Source organism: Schistocerca gregaria, chromosome 5 (genome assembly GCF_023897955.1).
Source record: "Schistocerca gregaria isolate iqSchGreg1 chromosome 5, iqSchGreg1.2, whole genome shotgun sequence".
NCBI lineage: Eukaryota > Metazoa > Arthropoda > Insecta > Orthoptera > Acrididae > Schistocerca > Schistocerca gregaria.
In genome coordinates this window covers 133603814-133624764 of record NC_064924.1, presented here as the reverse complement: position 1 = coordinate 133624764, position 20951 = coordinate 133603814, and positions in this window count along the sequence as shown.

Below are 20951 nucleotides of genomic sequence, written 5' to 3'. Positions count from 1 at the left end.
ACGTATCGTCTCATGCGCCAGAGTTTACACCTCTATCCATACAATATTCAAACACGGCAACCCCTCAGCGCCGCTACTATTGCTGCACGAGAGACATTCGCTAACGATATAGAGCACAGGATAGATGACGGCGATATGCATGTCGGCAGCATTTGGTTTACTGACGAAGCTTATTTTTACCTGGACGGCTTCGTCAATAAACAGAACTGGCGCATATGGGGAACAGAAAAGCCCCATGTTGCAGTCCCATTATTCCTGCATCCTCAAAAAGTGCTGGTCTGTGCCATTTCTTCCAAACGAATCATTGGCCCATTTTTCAGATCCGAAACGATTACTGCATCACATCTGGACATTCTTAGTGAATTTGTGGCGGTACAAACTGCCTTAGACGACACTGCGAACACCTCGAGGTTTATGCAAGATGGTGCCCGGCCACATCGCACGGCCGACGTCTTTAATTTCCTGAATGAATATTTCGATGATCGTGTGATTGCCTTGGGCTATCCAAAACATACAGGAGGCGGCGTGGATTGGCCTCACTATTCGCCAGACATGAACCCCTGTGACTTCTTTCTGTGGGGACACTTGAAAGACCAGGTGTACCGCCAGAATCCAGAAACAATTGAACAGCTGAAGCAGTACAACTTATCTTCATGTGAAGCCATTCCGCCAAACACGTTGTCAAAGGTTTCGGGTAATTTCATTCAGAGACTACGCCATATTATTGATACGCATGGTGGATATGTGGAAAATATCGTACTATAGAGTTTCCCAGACCGCAGCGCCATCTGTTGTTGAAAATTGTAACTACTGTGATTTCGAAAGTTTGTCCGCCTGAAAATGTACTGTTGTCCCAAGCATATTGCAACAAACGGTGTATTTCTATCGCTGCTCGTTTAGTTTGTATTGCCATTTCAAATATACCGGTCATTTTTGAAACACCCTGTATGTTTGCAATCCGATTAGCAACACAACACTTCCACTGTCATGTTTCCAACTTTGATGATTTTTCAGCTGCCTCTTCATTCTCGAACAAAATTTCCCATCACAACAACAGTATTTTCGTTACATTCGAAGCTGCGGTAGTCCCTTCAGCCACCTTGATAAGGGAAGGAAGCAGACCGTATTCTACTTCCGTGTTTCCGTTTCGTTAAGGTGGCCAATTCCAAGTGTATACCATTTCACTCGACTGACTAGTAGAGAACTCGCGTGGCCTACAGAATGCCGTTAAACGTTTCCTCTCATCACGTTGTACTGACAGTGTTCAGTATCTTACAACGTGTAACAAATAATAGTAACAAAAAGTGAAACGCTAACTCCCGTTGCCACAGGGAATAGAAACAAACCAAATTTAGGGACGAAATAAATGCCACCACAGGACAACAACTTGCCTATTGCCTACCACAAATTGTGGCAAGTTTTGTATTGATAGGGGGAAATGTTGGAAACGGTGGTGGGTTGGCGCTGCTACAGGTCTCGTGGGATTGACTCATACTGCAAAGCGGTGCTACTGGACAAAGACTCATCTAGTGTAAGGACAAAATAATGGAGATCAGGGCTTGTGCAAAAGCATACACACAGTAATTATTCAATTTCTGGTCCAACATATGGGGTACAGTGTTGCAGATTTCACAACTGTAGTGTTGATTTAGTACAAAATGCTTATACCAGTCACACTTTTCGTCGTACTTTTGAAACTGCGAACGGTTTCGTGTCCGAAGGCCGTTATCCAGTGGTATACTTATGTCATGGATTTTGAGAGAACGCACTATGACAGAGTTCAGTATTCTCCGGGACATCTGAGATAGACGACTGGGTAATGGAATTTAAGGGGCTACGTCGGACGTGAGTTTCAAAATAAAAAAGAAAAGTGGAACGTGCTTACATTTTATTTAGTATAGTTTTTCAGTCGTCGCATTTGCAAACAGGAAATGGAGTGACTAGCAGTGGTCGAAGCCACTCTCCGCCTTACAGTGTTGGCGGTCTGTGCCCTGTCGGTCAAAAATGTTTCGATACTGGGTTAGTAAGCAACACAGAAAAGTTAAGAAGGTTTTTTCACTCCTTCAGGTTTTCTACATTGCCACCAGATACTGGGATACAAAGCACAGCACGTTCGTAGAATAGCGTGAAACTGTCAGAAATGACCTTCTTTGGGTCGTTGTTGAAGTAGCGCTTCATATTGACTTGGGTGCCGTTTACGTAGAGAGTGTTATACCTTAACGTGAATTTCTCCACTTTGTCATTTTGTGGTAGGTTCGTACTGATGACACCAAGTCTTGGCAAGCAGTGACGATTCCTTACAGAAAATAAGTTATCACGTTTAACACATCAGTTTGGGGCAGGCGTCTGTCTACCAGGCGTTATTTTGTTCGGGAGTCAACGAATGCGGGACAATCTTGCACTCGCTTTTCTCTTTCTGCGGACAGTATGGAACACTTCATTTACGGATGTTGCTCCATTGTGATTTGCGTCACCATGGCGTTGGCGCTCCACGGTCACACGTCCACAACTTAAAACTACCTTCTCACAACTGACTGGGCAATTGTACTTCTGTAGTTTGCAGTTGTTAGTTCAAACTGCCACCGTTGTAAGGATGCTGACGTTGCTTACACGCCAGCAGTGGACGGTGTACATGCTAATATAGTTAATATTATCAGACATGTCGATGAACGTGGCTTCCATTCATTCATAGGGTTTTTCGTCTCCTATCACTGGTCACTAATCAAGGTTGGAAATCAAAATTCTGTCTGTAAGATTTTCATTAGCGACCATGGCAACTGTTTCAACCGTACCAAAGTAGGTTCCTACCAGAGATTTCGAATCTTCACAGTACCTGTTAAAAATTACAAATAGCGTCGTGGTAACGACCATCTCTTCAAAGCACGTATCGCGCCGTAACACGGCAACTTGGAAAGTGTGGTGTCACCGCCTGACACCACACTTGCTAGGTGGTAGCCTTTAAATCGGCCGCGGTCCGGTAGTATACGTCTGACGCGCGTGTCGCCACTATCAGTGATTGCACACCGAGCGCCGCCACACGGCAGGTCTAGTCTAGAGAGACACCCTAGCACTCGCCCTAGTTGTGCAGCCGACTCTGCTAGCGATGGTTCACTGACAAAATACGCTCTCATTTGCCGACACGATAGTTATCACAACCTTCAGCTACGTAATTTGCTACGACCTAGCAAGGCGCCATGACCAGTTTCTATTGATATTATAAATCACATACTGTCAAGAGTGACGTTCTCCATTAATGGATTAAAGTTTAGTATTCTACTAGCTACGCCCGTTTTTTTTTTTCAATTCTAATTCCCTTGTCATGTTCCAGACCTCACGCCAGCCTGCGTGAGCTAAAACGCGTGCATTTCGGCCTCCTTTAGCAATACGGTTGGCTAACCTGCCAACCACAAAAATGGCGACTTGTTATTTGCTAAATTATTTCCCAGTATTATTATAGAGTTATTATGACGTGGTAGTCTTCAATCATATTTCTCCTCAGTTTGTTCTCACTTTGCCTGTGCATCTGAGCACGATTGCTCCACTGAATTCTCGTTAAGGCACACCATTAAGGCTCGCTGTTCCTCTTCTATCAGCAAACATGTCTTCTGACATAACCCTTCTGTCTGCTATCGAATGTGCACGTTTCCTGGATAACATACTTAGGACCTATAGAGCCCCCAGTGAAATAATAAGAAAAGACTTAAAAACCAGTATTTATAAATAAGAGACATATAACAATTGAATAATATACATTTTTCTCATGTATCAGTAATATAATAATTTATCTGTGTATGTTTCGAGGTCAGGGAAATATAACAAAATGATCTAAAAAGATAAGATACTCTCTTTTGTTAATTTTTTAGTCGTCTTCATTTCTTCTCTTGTCTTGATTGCGCGTAGACGGACGTCTAGCGAGTGCTGGCAAATGTAAGCATATTTGTACTAATCAAGCAGATAATATACTGATTTAATATTATTGTTTACTTTTAATTTGTAAGAAGTGATCCCGATTTCATGTCCGCCTTCCTTGAATTAACCTGCATTCGAGTAATTTACAGTGCAACAATCGCAGCGGCCGATGCAGCCAACGACGCCATTAAATGGCGATATTAATTCATAAAAAATTTGCGGAAGCGGAAAACTACCCCGTTATTAACATAATATACATTTTTCTCCACAGCCGACGGACGTTGCAGAAAATACGTAGCTTTAAGGTTCTTATTTTCAGTACCACAGCCGAGACCCAGAGCCAGGACTCCGACTACAGTGCAAAAGTTAACGGAGGTAAGAAGAAATACTCTCGCGCGTGTGTGGGCCGCAATTGTAATTAATAACTAAACATTTTTTTTCTTTAAAGTGATCTGACTAGCCGTAGAAATTAATATGAAAAGCTTATTCCATTGTTCAACTTACGTGTTCATGCTTTAAGATTCAGTGAGTCTAACGTTCATAAACTTAAAAAATAGTTTCCACTCAAGTTTAATATTGTTAAAAAAAGGGAGAACCTCATAAAAGCATTTAATTGGAAATCAAAATAAAATGTCGGCAATAATCAACATAATAATAATATACTAAATTACGATGGCTGACGGGCGCGAGAGACCCTTTAGCCGATTGCCTTGTTTCAGGTGCAGCCACGAAATCCAATCCGAAGGATGAGCTCTATAATCCCACTCTTCGTGTCTTCTTACATGGTGAACCTTCAGTAATTGATAGAGACAGAACACACATTCGGACAACGATTCACACGAATTAATACCGCACTTGTGAGTTGTATCCAGTTTCTGCAATTTCCATACAGGCCACACCTGCGATTTAGCCTACTGAAGTCTCTGCTATTCATTATTCGTATGCACCGTGTCTGTTCTTTTGGACATTTCCGAAATAACAGCCATGATGGATTCATATAATTCATATCCGTAGCTGTGGAATGGATCAACCTTATTCAGTGTGAATGCAGATACGCCCGACCTCCTGCGGAAGTCTCAGAGAGCGAACGTGGAGTAAATGGCCAAGTGCAGAGTATAGGTGGTGCTCGATGGGATTTTGAGTCAGTTGCTTAGTTGCGACAACGCTGTGTCCCAGATGGCGCAGTGGTTAATGGACCTGCGTAGAAAGCAGGAGATACTGAGTTCGAATCGCTGTTGGGTACAGATTTTCACTCGTGACCGCTGATTCCGCGTAATGTCCCGATGCAGCTGACAGCAGTGATCCCTCCCTTCACTTTCCTATCTTCGCCTCTCCACCTTCATATTACATACAATGTTTTTTCAGTTTTCTTTTCCTGGCTTTGGTTGTGTCGGAGGATTTATTCGTGCACCTACTACTCTATATCACTTATTTTTACATAAAACCGAAATTCTTGCTTCATTACTTTCCCGTATGATAACATTTTCATTCGTAAAAGCCTTCAATTTTGGACGCGTCGGTGGTGTAACATTGTAATCGTTATAACTATTGTACCTTTATTTAAAACCGCTAAACAGTTTCGTTTAAATGTCGCGCCCCAGCACAGTTTTGTAGTGCAGTCGGAACGTTGACGACAATCTGAGGGTTGTTGGGGTGTCCACCTTTGTTGTCGGAGATGAGAGGGAGAAAGCTCTCCGAGGTAGAACTGTGGTTACTGGTTGCAGTGGTAATCTTTTAGGATTAATAGCAGGATGGGTATGCTGAAGAGTTCAGTAACTCAATTTATTCTTATCAACAGGCCACTCGCCTAAGCTTACAAGAGACAATTACTATTCCGTAAATTGTTCTTTTAATTACGAAACTACAAATGCTATCTATTCCTTGAGACAAAGACAGATCGTCTACGTTCAAAGCTATTCCTCAGAGTAGACAATCATTACTTACCTTGCAGTTGATGCGAGTGTCACCATATCTGAACACCGACTTCTCGCTGAGAATATTACTTCTGCATCCTTCTGCTGCTGCGGCCTGGCTTAGCTACACGGTGGCTCCTCAAATGGGCCACTCGCTAGTTTACCATACTACTGCTCGCTCAGCATCCTCTCTCAGAATCTCTTGCTTATATACCGTTCTAAGTCGAGGCTGACATTCTATAATAGCCGTTCGGGATATTTTCATCAGCTGGCTCATTCGACACGGAAACACTTTAATGTTGGATTTCTCTTATAGGTTTCCAGTCGATGTTGCCACTTACGTATACTGGAAAGCTTCCTTTAGCGTCAGGGCTTGTGCTTCTCGGCGCAGCCTCCTTTCATTTGATCAGACAAGTAGCGCTTATTAATTTTTTTTTTTTTTTTTTTTGGGACTGGACGTAACGAAGTGATTGTATAAAACAGCTTATGAGGGATTGGGATTGTTTTCTCTATTTCCTATTTCCCTACTCCCTGATCCATAGCAAAATTTATTCATTTTCAGTGCCCGACATTTAGATTTATGAGTTACATTAAACTGTACAGGTCTATTTCAAAAATAAATGGCACAACATCAGGTACGTATTTTCCACATAAGACAGCAACAAATATTTTTTGTAATATGTCTCTGGAAATACTTGTTTGGAGTTATGGACATCAAAACATTGATATCCGTAGGAACGTTTTCTTCCCACAGGTAGTTACCGACCGATAAGATGTTCCGTCCCACCTCCTGCTTGAATACAGACCTCACACAGATGTCTCAAGGCCTTTCGACCACGATTAAAAAGCCCAGGAGAATTGCTTATTTCCTTACAACCTGCGACAATGGGATTCCGAACGGATTATATGTCAGGCAACGGAAACAATCGCACCAAATATTTTGTATGATCTCAGACGTAGAAGTGTACAGGGTCTAGGTCACGTGACCGTGGAGACAAAGCAATTTGGCCAGCTCGACCTATACATCGATCAGTAAACATCTGATTCAAGTACCAGAAAGCCGTACGACAGAAATGTGCCGCTGCGCCAAACACAATAAGTGAGCTTGTTGACGCACGAAAGGCGGACTGTCTTTAAACATATGCAGGATCATTTCCAGTCACTGGAGTATTGGCTTCCGTTGCCTGACATGGAATCCCTTCGGAACGAGATAACGGACATCCCCATAAATACAAACAGACATTACAAGGGCAAGTAGAGCTCGCGTTCTGAGAGTCCTGTACAAATTTAATTATGTATATAGATAGCTTCTCTGAGGCTTTTGATAAATGAGTTTAGAGATATCAAAGTATATGACGTAAATAGCCGTATCTTTTGATAGGGTTGACATAGTCGCTAACATTTTTTACGCTACCAAAGGAACGTATATGTCAGTATTTGACAGAAATTTCAACCTAATGCCTCCGTCCCTTCCTACGAAAAAGGAGTCTAAACAGACGGACAGACAGACAGACGGACAGATAACTATGTGCTACAAAATTTCTGTTTTTACTGATTGAGGTACGTTGAACCTACAAAGCGTTATTACCTACTAGGTCCACTGAACGTTAAAGCTACCTTTAGACACTTTTGAAAATGAAAAAGAGGTAGCAAAACCTTTGAAACTAATTTCAGGAGCAAACGGTTGCACTGCAGGCGAGATCGATGCAATACCCAATAAGGTGAAACGGGGATCTCCAATTATATCGACCACAGAAAGATCTAGCTTCATCAAGATGGCGTGCAAGGCACTCGTTTCAAAGAAAATATGTAGATTATTTAGAAATAAAATCATAAGTATTATATATGTCACTAGAGATTCCGTCAGATGAAATTGAAACACAATCCAGGCAATCACCGGAGAAAGCTTCACTACCCTGTTGTTTACAGAATTATATCGAATGTCTGTGGTAAGCAATATATAGATCAAACGGGCCATAATTTCAACATTCGCCAGCCGTGGTGGCCGAGCAGTTGTAGGCGCTACAGTCTGGAACCGCGGGACCTAATGGTCTTTAAAGTTACGGTCGCAGGTTCGAATCCTGCCTCGGGCATGGATGTGTGTGATGTCCTTAGGTTAGTTAGGTTTAAGTAGTTCTACGTTCTAGGGGACTGATGACCTGAGACGTTAAGTCCCATAGTGCTCAGAGCCATTTGAACCATTTTCAATATTCACTCTAAAGAACATAGTACTGAAGTGACGCATAATAAATTCGTATTTTGTCAGTATCTGTTACAGTAGTACCTCATTTTCCTAGCACTTGTTGCTGATGTCTTCAAATGCTAGCTAGTTAGATTGTGTAAATACATGACTGACGGTGGTCCCATTCTTTTGTTAAAAATCATTTAAAATCATTTTTTCTTTTGTATTTGTATTTAACTCACTAAATTTATGTGCGTGTATTTTTTTTTCAGTTAGACTTCGCCCAACGCTGGGGATGAAATTGTAACGCAGATCATTCTATTTGCTGGCCTGCAGGGCGTGTTATGGTTGGGAAGTCAGTGCTCGAGGGCGTGCATCACCGTGGTAACCGCCTGCGTCCTTCTGCACGGATCTGTTGGTATCGCCTATACAACGTTCTTTGCCAAAGCATACACGACGTAACGAAGGCTCAAATGGCTCTGAGCACTATGGGACATCTGAGGTCATCAGTCCCCTAAAACGTAGAACTACTTAAACCTAACCAAACTAAGGACGTCACACACATCACTGCCCAAGGCAGGACTCAAACCTGCGACCGTAGCAGCAGCGCGGTTCCGGACCGAAGCGCCTAGAGCCGCTCGGCCACAACGGCCGGCACACTAAGTAACGGCTCCATCCAATGCACACAGAGGGCAGCTGTATTATATTCTGGCTGCTACTAATGGCCTTTAAAGTTATTAATGGCCAACTCAGTCACAATAATCACCGTTAACTGAAAACCGCGTGGTGCGCTGAGGTATTTGCAGGCGTTTCTGCAGGAACTGGTCAATTAGCAGCTGAAGGAGGGGACTCGTGAGGACAGTATCAGCCCGTAAGGCGCACGGATTGTCGTCTTGCCAAGAAAATCAGAGGATGGATTGTAAGGTGTCAGGCAAATCCAACACCTTCCATGAAAACCCTGACATAATAAGCAAATCCAGTAGTATAAATCGTGACATTAAATTAACCAAAGTAATACGAGTAACGAGTGAGCAAATGGAATACCACATACTAACACAAGAATGCCTAAATGCATGTCGTACCTTCCCACCGTGAGGCAGACGCAGTTCAGAGGGGAGAAACGAGGACAGAAGCCGAGAGCAGAACCGTGTTAAGCTAGAAGGCCCTACGATAAGGGACGGACGGGCTAGCCTACCTGTACGACTACCACCCGCACGTTTTAGCGTGAGACTTTTTCGTGTCTCAGGTACGTCAAGGACCACCCCCAGCCCATGTTAAAAGCTAGAGCCCTCCAGGAAAGCAGTATAGATCTCACGATAACGCTAAAAGGACCACACCAGCTGCAGGTTTTAGCGTGAGACTTTTTAGCGTCTCTGTTACGTTGCAAACTTTAAAAACATTGCCCCACCACGAAAAGTATAACGTTTCTCATTGGATAGACAGAATTTTTGTAGGCGGAGCTTAAGGTTAACATTGAGACCCTGATTGGTCAGATGAAAACACAGCCAGATAGTTTTTTCAAAACCAACTTCGGTAAATTGTAGTAAGGAGAAATTAGGAGAGAGTTGGTTCCGAGACGGTGGGCTGGATGGCTGCTGCGCCGGCCGCTGCCGCCCTGACGATGCCTAAACACCGACAAGGTAATGAACGCACGCGATGCCGCATTTTTGAGCGCATAAGGCTTCACTCAGAACTGCAGAAGTCTCATCTGTTACACCCCCTTTTTTGCGTAATACTAGTGTCGATCGTTAATTAAAACTCATGGTGTTCACATTTGCCACTTGAAGTAAAGATCTGAAACGCGATGATTTTTCTTTTTATAGTTATTGAGAAGCCACATCAGCCACTGTAATTTACGACAAGTTAAATAAATAATTAAAGATAATTGAGGGTCACTGTAGACCATTTTGATAGTTTTCTCTTTTGTGAAACTTAAACTAAACCTACATTATAGATGTGATATGGCATAGGTCATCCTTCGATCGATTGTAGAACTTGGAAACCAATTCAGGGAATATTCGTTCACATTTTTGTTGAACGCAGTTGGTTTTTACCATCCTGTATTAAAATATCTCCTTTTATCAATAGTGCAATTTATAAACAATGTTTTGTGAGTAGAATAAAATTTCCAATGGTAAACTTAACTGCTTTTTCGACGTTATTTTACCAGCAAACTGAAAATAGGAAAGCCTTGAACCCTTTCCACTAAATTTAGTTAGTATTAAGATTCTTTTACAGGGACTGCAGTGGAGCTGACGCTGAGATCATTTCGTATTTGGTTATATCATCGCTAGTCTCACTGAACTCTTCTGAATTCTACATGTCATGTGTGGTCTGGCGTCTCCTTACCAGCAACAGGTCCCAGGTTCAAACTAGTTAATTCCCTAAAAAACACGCTCAGAGAGTCGTTGCGCGAAAGTGGTAGGGAGACACGATATATAACAATCAGGCACCACCATGAATGTTTAGAGGATCATGATAAAAAGGTTTTTTTATGATTATTGACACCTTAAGGTGAAGACTGTGACGAATGTGAACTCCTATGCCCAACGTTACGTAAACTATAGACTATATACGCCAGTACAAGTATTTGATGTCGATGTACGTAAAGAGAGCCTACCATCAGCTAGACGTGGCTTCAGAGGAACGTCCAAAAACATTATTTTCTTCGCTTTATGCCTTGTGGATTAAAAAACGCACCTGCAACTTTTGAGAGGATGTTGGACGAAGTTCTCAGAGGTTTGAAATCCTGTCAGTACATGGTGTATCTTGACAATGTAATAGTCTTTACCAGTGTTATGGAGCAGCACATACAGTGTCTAAGGGAAGTATTCCTGAGACTAAGGGCTACAGGCTGAACGTCGACTAAGAGAAGTTCTAACAAAATCTCGTTTTTAGTGCTAAGTTTTTCGTAGTATGCAACTTATGGTGTGACAAATTTTTCACAGTGTCCATAGCTCACAACTGTGGAAGCCATGACACTTGAACGTAAGCTGGACATGTCAAAACATGATGCGCAAAACTAATTTTTTTAAAATTACTTTGACTTGGTAAATATCTGTTTTGTTGAGAATTTAATAGACTGGTGATTTGTTTCAGTTTATTGCAATTCATAAAAGACGGTACAAGCATTAGGGTCAAGTGGCCTTGTGCGTGGTTAGTGACACGTGTAAAGACGGCGAACAAAGTTGGAGAAGGCGTGAGAGAGTCGTTATGGTTGACTCATGTGTTTCAAAGTGAGTGAAATCGCACTGGAAAAGTGTTCAGTATTCCTTGTTGTTAATATCAGTGGCATAGAGACAGCAGATAGTTGGGTTGGATGATAAGAAAAGTCGTCACCATAACGCAAATAGTAGGAGTGCAAGAATTTGTGACCGGCTTGATGGCAGAGCGCGTGCACCTAACCAGGGTTTAACGGAATCGAAATGTACAGTAGTGTACATGTAACAACTGTTATCAGTACAGTGATGTGAAGACGTCATCCAGCAGCCACACCATCCGTACTATGATATCTCAAAAAATAACAGCAAAAGGCAAGGCAGCAAACTGTTGTTTAATAGGTTTCAGATAGGTTCAGAAAACCACTTGTCAGTAACTTCCGTTTTTGGTCGTATTAGCAACAATATAACAGGCCACCGAGATTTTTGTAATGTCAATTTACCTTAAACAGAATTCTTCTTTCCTAAAGTAAATTCTGTTTAAAAATCAGTATAAACAACCAAGTGAATTTCTAGCACAGCATAAAGAAAAAAAAATCTTGTCATTTTAAATATTGTGAACAGTGTTATATACTCCTTTAGAGCAGTTCTGTTAGTGAAAAGACAATACAGTCGCTTTTTATAGGCCAACTGTTTAAAAAATTATCTTTCATTGAACAAAAAAATGACTGAAAATAATCGTTTAAAGTTAACAGCATTTCAGTACATTCTTGGTCGCTGTATGTAAGAACAAAATCGCATCAATAGCAAGTACGCTAAGAGTAACAAACGTTTAGTTTGCATCTGATTACATGAAGAAATAAAAATTTTATTCAGGCAAGTAATTTTTCAGCAGAACAACGTGTGAGGAAAGTTGTCTAGCGTTCGTTAAAATAAATTTCACTTTAGAATTTCAATTTGTTTGTGCATTCCTCAGAAACATAGAGGAAAATTTGCACTTTCAGAGCTGGTGACAGATATTAGTAGAATTAGTTTAATTTTTTATGAGGGATAATTCAGGTAACTAATCATTGTTCCACGCGCGTCTGGTTGAGACTGACTGCTGTTACGGTTGCTGATTGGTATCCAAAACGCACAGAAGAGTGTGTTTGATAGGATGTGTAACGCTGTACCAAAAGTAGGGCAGTGTTCTACCTAGGACTGAACCACCACTCATGGTTGTGCCTCGATGAGAAAGCTCGATTAACTATATATTTCGCACCTTTTCCCGATTAAATATCTTCATTAGGAAGACGTGTGAAACATGCTTACTGGTTATTATTTGGTAACGGTATTAGATAATTTGACAATATTGTGTTTAATATTTCGCTAATGCTCGATTGTTCAAGTGATATATTACATAATAACAACGTTAAATATAGAACACATGTCATACATACATTTTGGGAAATGAAAAGTTTTTACTGCATTTTTACTAGGAAGTAACAGTGATTTAGGTAGCAAAGAAAGTCGCTTTAGCTTCCTCTCTCAAATGGGAGGGCTTCGGTAAACACCTCGAACCTGCCTCATATTTTATTCTACTATGGTCACTACAGTATCTATGTATGTATGTCGTGACATTAACTCTGTGTAGTTCGTGTATGTTGTTTAACGCTACTATAGGTTACTACAATTACTTAAAAAATGGTTCAAATGGCTCTGAGCACTATGGGACTTAACATCTTAGGTCATCAGTCCCCTAGAACTTAGAACTATTTAAACCTAACTAACCTAAGGACATCACACACATCCATGCCCGAGGCAGGATTCGAACCTGCGACAATTACTTCATCCATTTTCCTGTGTAATAAGCCAAGGAAAGGTGAGCTCGGAACTCTTCTTGCCAAAAGGCACTTCTTATCTATACTGCGAGTTCGTGTTTATGTATTTAAGTCTTATGATACTATACAGGGTGAAGCGAAATTCTCGCACTCGGGGTTCGCAGCGAGTCTCCTCACATGCCAGCGATAAAAAAAAGTCTCTCACAAAATTTCATCCGGCAAGTACATCCGGCAGAAATAGGACGTTAAAGAGTGGCAGTGTGGCAACACTGTAACCACATATATGGTAACTACTTCCGTCAGCATGTAGTAGTTGTGGTGTACATTTGGTCCATTGACTAGTTTTGGGTTAGCATACAGGAGGTCAATGGTTAGATCCCCGAGTCTCTATCCGGCACGGCAGCTCGGCGTTTTTGGTCAGAGGGCTGCGTGCTCTCCGTAATAAAAAAAAGTGAGTCAAGGAATCAACGATCAATTAGGACGGATGCCTTGTAACTTCCTCCCAGACCAAAGGCAACAAACTATATCGAACAAAATGTAAAAAGAAAAAAAGTTGAAGCATATGGTAAATGTAGTCCAGTTGGTACGGAATCTGGCATCTTAATCGTGAACAGCAACTGCAGCATGTCGTCTACAAGACATCTGCACTTACATTCTACAGTCGTAGAAATGGAACACTAGTCAGTTTTGAAAGAAGCCCTTTCCATCTCGTGGGCGTGAATTTATTCGCACCTCTTCATCTACTAGGTGCGGAACCTGTTCCCTTTGTACCTTCTTGTCTCGTTCATGTCCATTACATTTCATTAGGGCCTTAAATTACCAGTAATACTAGCAATGTGCTTTGCGAATAACATCCAAATTCAGTTACTATTTATACATGCTATAACCATGGTGCCAATAATTATGCCTTTCAACACTGAATCTGGTGACCACATGCTGTTTAGTACGTATCTCAATGCATTATTATGATTATTATTATTATTATTATTATTATTATTACTACTATTCTTGTATCGATGGGATTGTGGAAACATCACGTCTATTTAGTGTTACGGAAACAATGTAATTCGAAACCAAACATTTCACAATGAGCGGTGTTGGGATGAATCATGCGCGTTAGGTGGAACAGCGCGCAGGAATGACGACGTGTTTTTACTGTATGCGCTGTCTACAAGACAGGGTCTAGTTTTGAACGGAGTAACGTGCCTGGGACATACTCCAATCTACATGCGTACACGTCTCGAATTTTCTTATTGTAAACCTCTAAACCAGTGTGGTAGACATAAGGCAAACACTAACGATGAATATGTTGATATGCTCCTGGTCGTTCGTGCATCTGATAACCAGGCTGGTGTTGTCGCTTACTAATATGCTCCTAGATATCCTCGTCGACACCATCCAAATAAAAATGTGTTTCCTCATCTGGAGCTGCGCCTTCGGGAGTCAGGTTTGCCGGCCGGGGTGGCAGAGTGGTTCTAGGCGCTACACTCTGGAACTGCGCGATCGCTACTGTCGCAGGTTCGAATCCTGCCTAGGGCATGGATGTGTGTGATGTCCTTAGATTAGTTAGGTTTGATTAGTTCTAAGTTCTGGGGGACTGATGACCTCAGAAGTTAAGTCCCATAGTGCTCAGAGCCATTTGAACAATTTTTGAGTCAGGTTTTCTCCTTGCACCATCGCGTGACAGAGGTAATCCACGGACTAGCCATACTCCAGCTACTGAGGAAGCTATTGTGGAGGTCAGACACCAAGAACATCAGCGAAGTACATATAGCGTAGCAAGGCAGCTGCACGAGCATGAGCTGCACCCCTTTCATCACGCTTTCATGATATCAGTGGTTGCAGTTCTGTGAATGGTTCCAACAACAACATGAAGCCAACGATGTTTTTGTAAACACTATAATATGGTCGGAGAAGCAGCTTTCGCTCGTGAAAGTGTCTTCAATATGCACAATGCCCATCATTGGTATAAGGTTAACCCATACGTCACCTGCTATCGTGGATATCAAGTTTGCTTTGTTGTCAACGTCTGGGCCGGAATATCGGGCGACACGTGTTTGAAAACCTACATTCTGCCTCATCGGTTGACTACATGGAGATGTAATGCATTCCTCTCAAACTATCTGCCTGATGTTCTGGAAGACGTTCCATTTAATGTTCAGCAGAGCACATGAGTCTAACATGATGGTGCACATCCACGCCCTGTAATAAAGTGCGACAGTATTTGGATAGAACATTTCTAGGGAAATAGCTTCTACATGGAGGTCCAGTTGTATTACCACCACCTTCACCTGAGCTAAATCCCCTGGATTTCGTCCTGTGGGGACACCTGAAGGAGCATGTGTACTGTACTTCACAGACGATTGTGGATGAATTGATAGCAGATGTTCATGCTGCTTTTGTTACTGTGCCATGAAGCGTCCTTAGATTTATGATCCAGCGGGTTGCGCAATGTTTTTAGGTGCAGATTGCTGTTGTGAAGGTCATGCTGTCATTAATATGGACATTATTTGTGTCACTGGCTGCTGAAGTGAAACATCAGACAGCTCATATATCAGGTAGTATAAATGAGAAGTAGAAGTTGTGTTATTGCACTGTGCTGTCACCTTTAGCGTCTCGAAATTGAAATATTTATTGCAGTTATCCTATCCTATGACAGGTCATTTGTTTTAACGTCCATTCTTTATTTGTCTAACCACGTATTTGTTATGTTCAACGTTACAAAATTTTGTAAATTTAGGATACATATGACCTAAGAAAAGGTGTACATTACAGTATGAAATCTCAGAATGAAATAAGAAAATAAAAGAAAAACGAGCCACAACACAGAACTGAACCCTTGACCTGCTGCATGTTAACCGAAAACGCTACTGCCTGCGCCAACTACACGGCAGACTAACGTGTGCTAACAGATAGATACCACTCATGTGATTACAGTGTTGCCGGACAGCCACTCTTTACCGTTCTTTCTCCGTTGTATGTGCTCACCGGACTAAATGTTGCGACAAATATTTCTTTATCACTGTAATGTAATGTAATGCGAAGCCCGAGTGCGCTAATTTCGCTTCACCCTGTATATCTGTGTTTATGTACGATATTACAAAATTCACGTTTTTTACAGTTTGTATCTGATACAGCTTACATGTTAGACCAGTATATGTTGGAAAATAATAATCTAAAAATTTTGTATGTGATACAGTTTACATATTAGATCAGTATATGATGGAAAATAATAATCTAAAAAACTAAAGAATTACTCGTTTTACCTCCTACAAACAGAAAAATTGTTTTTTTTAAATTTCTTATTACCGCCTTATTTCTAAATTCCATGTATGTTATTTGTAGTATTGTTGCAGTTGTGTGATATGCTACTACGCCGTATTTGTATTTGTACTGCTGTGGTCATGTCGTCACCCGTTTCCGAATCAGTGTTTGACGGTATGTTGTCCCTTGTATCATGTTGTGGTGTAGGGTTTGTGTCTGGTCGTGATCTTGTAATTGCCTCTTGCAGTTTATAAGTCTTGGTCAGCGCTCTTAATATTTCGTCAGTGATCTGGTTAAGCAAGCACCATTTATCTGAGTCTTTTAAAGTTCGTTCCATGTCTTCGATTTCTGTCATCGGTCTTACGTGTGTGTGTGTGTGTGTGTGTGTGTGTGTGTGTTTCGTGTTATTGTCCACATTCACATGTTTCAATTTAGTTAAGCCCAAAGCGATGTAAGAGCTTCGGGTAAGGGCCATAGGAAGTGAACCATACCGCTACTTGGGTCTACATTATGAGCCCCAAACGTTTCCGCATGTTCGGAAAGAAGGAGAAGAACCGACGACTTTTGTCAGATGCTTGAATTTTTTTTGTGTCATGTCTCAACCTTACAAAGATATAATTGGCCGTTTTATGTAATATGCTCGTCTGTTATCTCATGTACTTTGTCCAGTATGCTACTGTTGTGTGTGTAACGGTTATGTCGACGGAGTATGTTGCAAGTACATGGAGGTGGTCTCAAATATTCCTGACACCCTGAGCAATATAGCTCTTTGCCCACGTCTCTCAGCTGTTTTGAAAGGTCTTGAGTGACAGTGGATGTGCCGAGGCACTTACAGCAAAACACGTAATAGAATCAAAGATTGACGTATGATACATTCGTAGAGTCCGTCGTGGTAGTCTAAAATGAGTTGAGTTAAGCGTGGCAAGCCTGTGCATTAGGCTTGTCGATTTTTCAATTATAAGTCGTATGTGCACGTTCGCCGAGATAATGCTGTTGTGGTTGACAGGAGAGCCAACACAGGGTTTCAAAGGAGGCCAAAATGCACGCGTTTTAGTTCACGCAGGCTGGCGTGAGGTCTGGAACATGACAAGGGAATGAGAATTGAGAAAAACGGACGTAGCTAGTGGAATACTTAACTTTAATCCATTAATGGAGAACGTCTCTCTTTATGGTACAAGATTCACAATACCAATAGTACGGATACTGGCGCCTTGCTAGGTCGTAGCAAATAACGTAGCTGAAGACTTTGCTAACTATCGTCTCCGCAATTGAAAGCGTAGAAGTCAGTGAACCATCACTAGCAAAGTCGGCTGTACAACTGGGGCGAGTGCTAGGAAGTCTCTCTAGACCTGCCGTGTGACGGCGCTCGGTCTGCAATCACTGATAGTGGCGACACGCGGGTCCGACGTATACTACCGGACCGCGGCCGATTTAAAGGCTACCACCTAGCAAGTGTGGTGTCTGGCGGTGACACCACATATGCCTAGGTATCTCGTTGTCTGTTTTCTGTATACACTAGTGTTTTTCTGGCTAATGGTGGGTTTTCTCTGCAGTGCCCCTTTGATCAGTAAATATACTGTCTTGTTTGCCGCAATCGTTAGGTTGTTACGACTGCTCCAGTTACTTATTTTTTACAAGGAGGTGTGTAGCCTTCCTTTCGAGTTGCGCTCTCGAGTTTGCATTTGTCACAACTAGCAAGTCGTGACCATAGTCTACTATAACCTTAACTCCACCATCTTCTCCCAGATTTTTTATTAGTGGTCCTAAGGCAATATCCAAGAAAATTCGCCCGCATATTGAGCCTTGAAGGCATCATTTAGTTATTTTCTTGGTAATCTTTCCGTTTGATGCTTGCTGTTGAGACTCCCTACTTTCCAGTAGCCGAGTAAGATATTGCAAGGGAACGTTCGTATCTGCACCTCTCGTAGCCCTGCGAACAAAGCAGGCCATCAGAGATGGCAGAGATAGTCGAAGGCGACTGCTAGATCTGTTCTTATAGCTACTGCGTATTTTTCTTTTGTCTCCTGTATGATTTCCAGCGCTCGGTTAGCTGCATCGTCTTTGAGACTTTGCCATACGATCATTTCATTTCAGTTCATTTGGATCTGAAACCTTACTATGTGGACTAGGCCTGAAGATTCTCCTGAGTGACTTTGGTCCACAACAGAGCAGCCTCTCCTGTACCTTAGCGAGACAGTCCAAAATGTGGTTGTAATTTTTTGTTTGGGTCCCGATCCTCTGATTTTTTTATGATAACTACATTCGCAATTTTCCACATGGTTGGGAGCCTACCTTACACAGTACTTCATTCAGTAACTCTGTTAGAAAAGGGGTGCTCTGTGTAAGTAGTGAAGGATTACAACAAATAATTTCCGTGCCAAATGGACTATTATGATCACTGTAGAAAAAGCAGCAGTTATGTTAAGGCTGATCTTTCTTTCACGTTATGGTACCTTTACTTTTTTAGCGTTGAACAGAGCTTGGGTAGATGGGCGTATGTCCGTTCATTAATTAACAATAACCGTTCAAGTGAAGAAATCAGTGTCCTGTGGCACCTTTTACTGCAGGGAAGACTGAGTTCAGCTGTTCTTTGAGACTGTAAAAGGAGGTAAGTGGAAACGGACTAATTCCTGGCTAGCTTGAGCTGTGTCGAAATGGCCCCCTTTCAAGAGCATTCAGTCTTTAACTTTCCGATTTCATAGACAAAATATGAAGGAAATAATAGATTTCTTCAGATCACCTCATCAGAGAAACACACTGGTCCCCCCATAACGATCTAAAGCGAGACAGGTATTTTTTTTCTCGAGATCGTTCAACTGACCATAATCATTAAATATCCAACTGGGAAATAACCGGTTCGTAACTCTCGCGCTAATGTAATTCTCTTCTGTGTGCTGCGACTAACAACGCCATATCCTCAAATAATTTTACAAAATTATTCAATTATTTTTCCATCACAAAGTTGTCAATGCTATCTCTATTCTCGGCAGTAAACGAAAGTTATCCAGAAGAAGCTTTAACAGTGGTGGCCGTTCACGAGACATTACAGGACGACAATTACTGAACGATATGAAAAAAAGTAAATTAAATACAAACTACGGGGTGAACGCACTTCATTGCACATGTAAACGTCACCAGAGATTTTCGGATTTCGGTTATGACTTGTTCGATATGGCTGCTATCATTGGCGATGATGTGGCGCAGACGAATATCGAAATTCTGCACGAACCGCTGAAGTGTCGGAACATCGATGTTGTCGATGACTTTGGGAATGGCTGTTTTCAGGTCAGCAATGGTTCAAATGGCACTGAGCACTATGGGACTTAACTTCTGAGGGCATCAGTCCCCTAGATCTTATAACTACATAAACCTAACTATCCTAATGGCATCACACACATCCATGCCCGAGGCAGGATTAGAACCTGCGACCGTAGCGGTCGCGAGGTTCCAGATTGAAGTGGCTAGGACCGCTCATACTCGAGAGCAATTCTGAAAATGTTTAGGGTAGCGGCAGCGATGTTGTCGCTCCACCAAGTGACGCAACGTCACAGTCGGTGAGCAATACCAGTTCCGAAACTGCAATCATTGCATCTGACCATTTTATACAATTATATCAAACGATATAAGCTATACTGTATCAAAAACTTGATGGAAACAAAGAAAAGCTAGAAAATATTTGACGAGCAATCAAAAATAGGACAGTATCAGTACTATCAACCATGTTGTTGTTGTTGTCTTCAGTCCTGAGACTGGTTTGTTGCAGCTCTCCATGCTACTCTATCCTGTGCAAGCTTCTTCATCTCCCAGTACCTACTGCAACCTACATCCTTCTGAATCTTTCGACATGCTGGAAACACAAGGCTGTCTCATGTAATCAGTCTTTGCTTACGCCCTGAATAAAACTGAAAGGGAGAAATACTTGAAATATTTGTCTTATAAATAATGAATTGTAAATCAATACGTCTGCGACTGATGTTATTCTCAAAGAAGAAAGAATCGTACTCACGAACGAGGGCGGTATGCAGGAAGTCAAATTATGCTCGTAACACAAGAACAGTTATAAAGAAAGCCACACCACTCAACTGTGCAGGATAAGAAGGCCGGATACCGCGCTTTCGGACGGTAATGATCGTCGCGTATGCACTCATGTACGCCCCAGCATTCTTGCCGCCAAACGGACGTACGGACAACGTAAATTTAAAAATAGGAAACGAACCTCACGAAGACACTTACGTAAATGCATATTGAGGTAATTAGTAGAGAAGGGAAAAAATGTATCCTAATAAAAGCTCCGAGTTAAAACAAGAGGAAGGAATCTTGATACACAGACCTACGATTACCGAGAATGAAATGGTGAAGTAATAAAGAAAAAGGTCGTATTTTAATGTATATGTACTGATGTATGTTATATAAGATGTTATCTTCTTTCACGTGAAATATCATTTGACAAAGTCGTGGGGCATTCCTCAAAAGCATCGGGTACCATGAGAGGTCTGCGCTTTGAAGTCCTTTTGAAGGATGAATAAAAGGACAGTGCAATGAGCCAAAACACTCCTGATTTATCCAACGACTTTGAAATCCAACAAGTCATCCGAACAGAGCATATACCTGTGTATGAAGTTCCTCTGGTTTTGTTTCCTTTTCCCTCTTGTTTCTGTTTCAGGTATGAGGGACTGTAACTTTGTTACTGAAAACATTTGTTCAA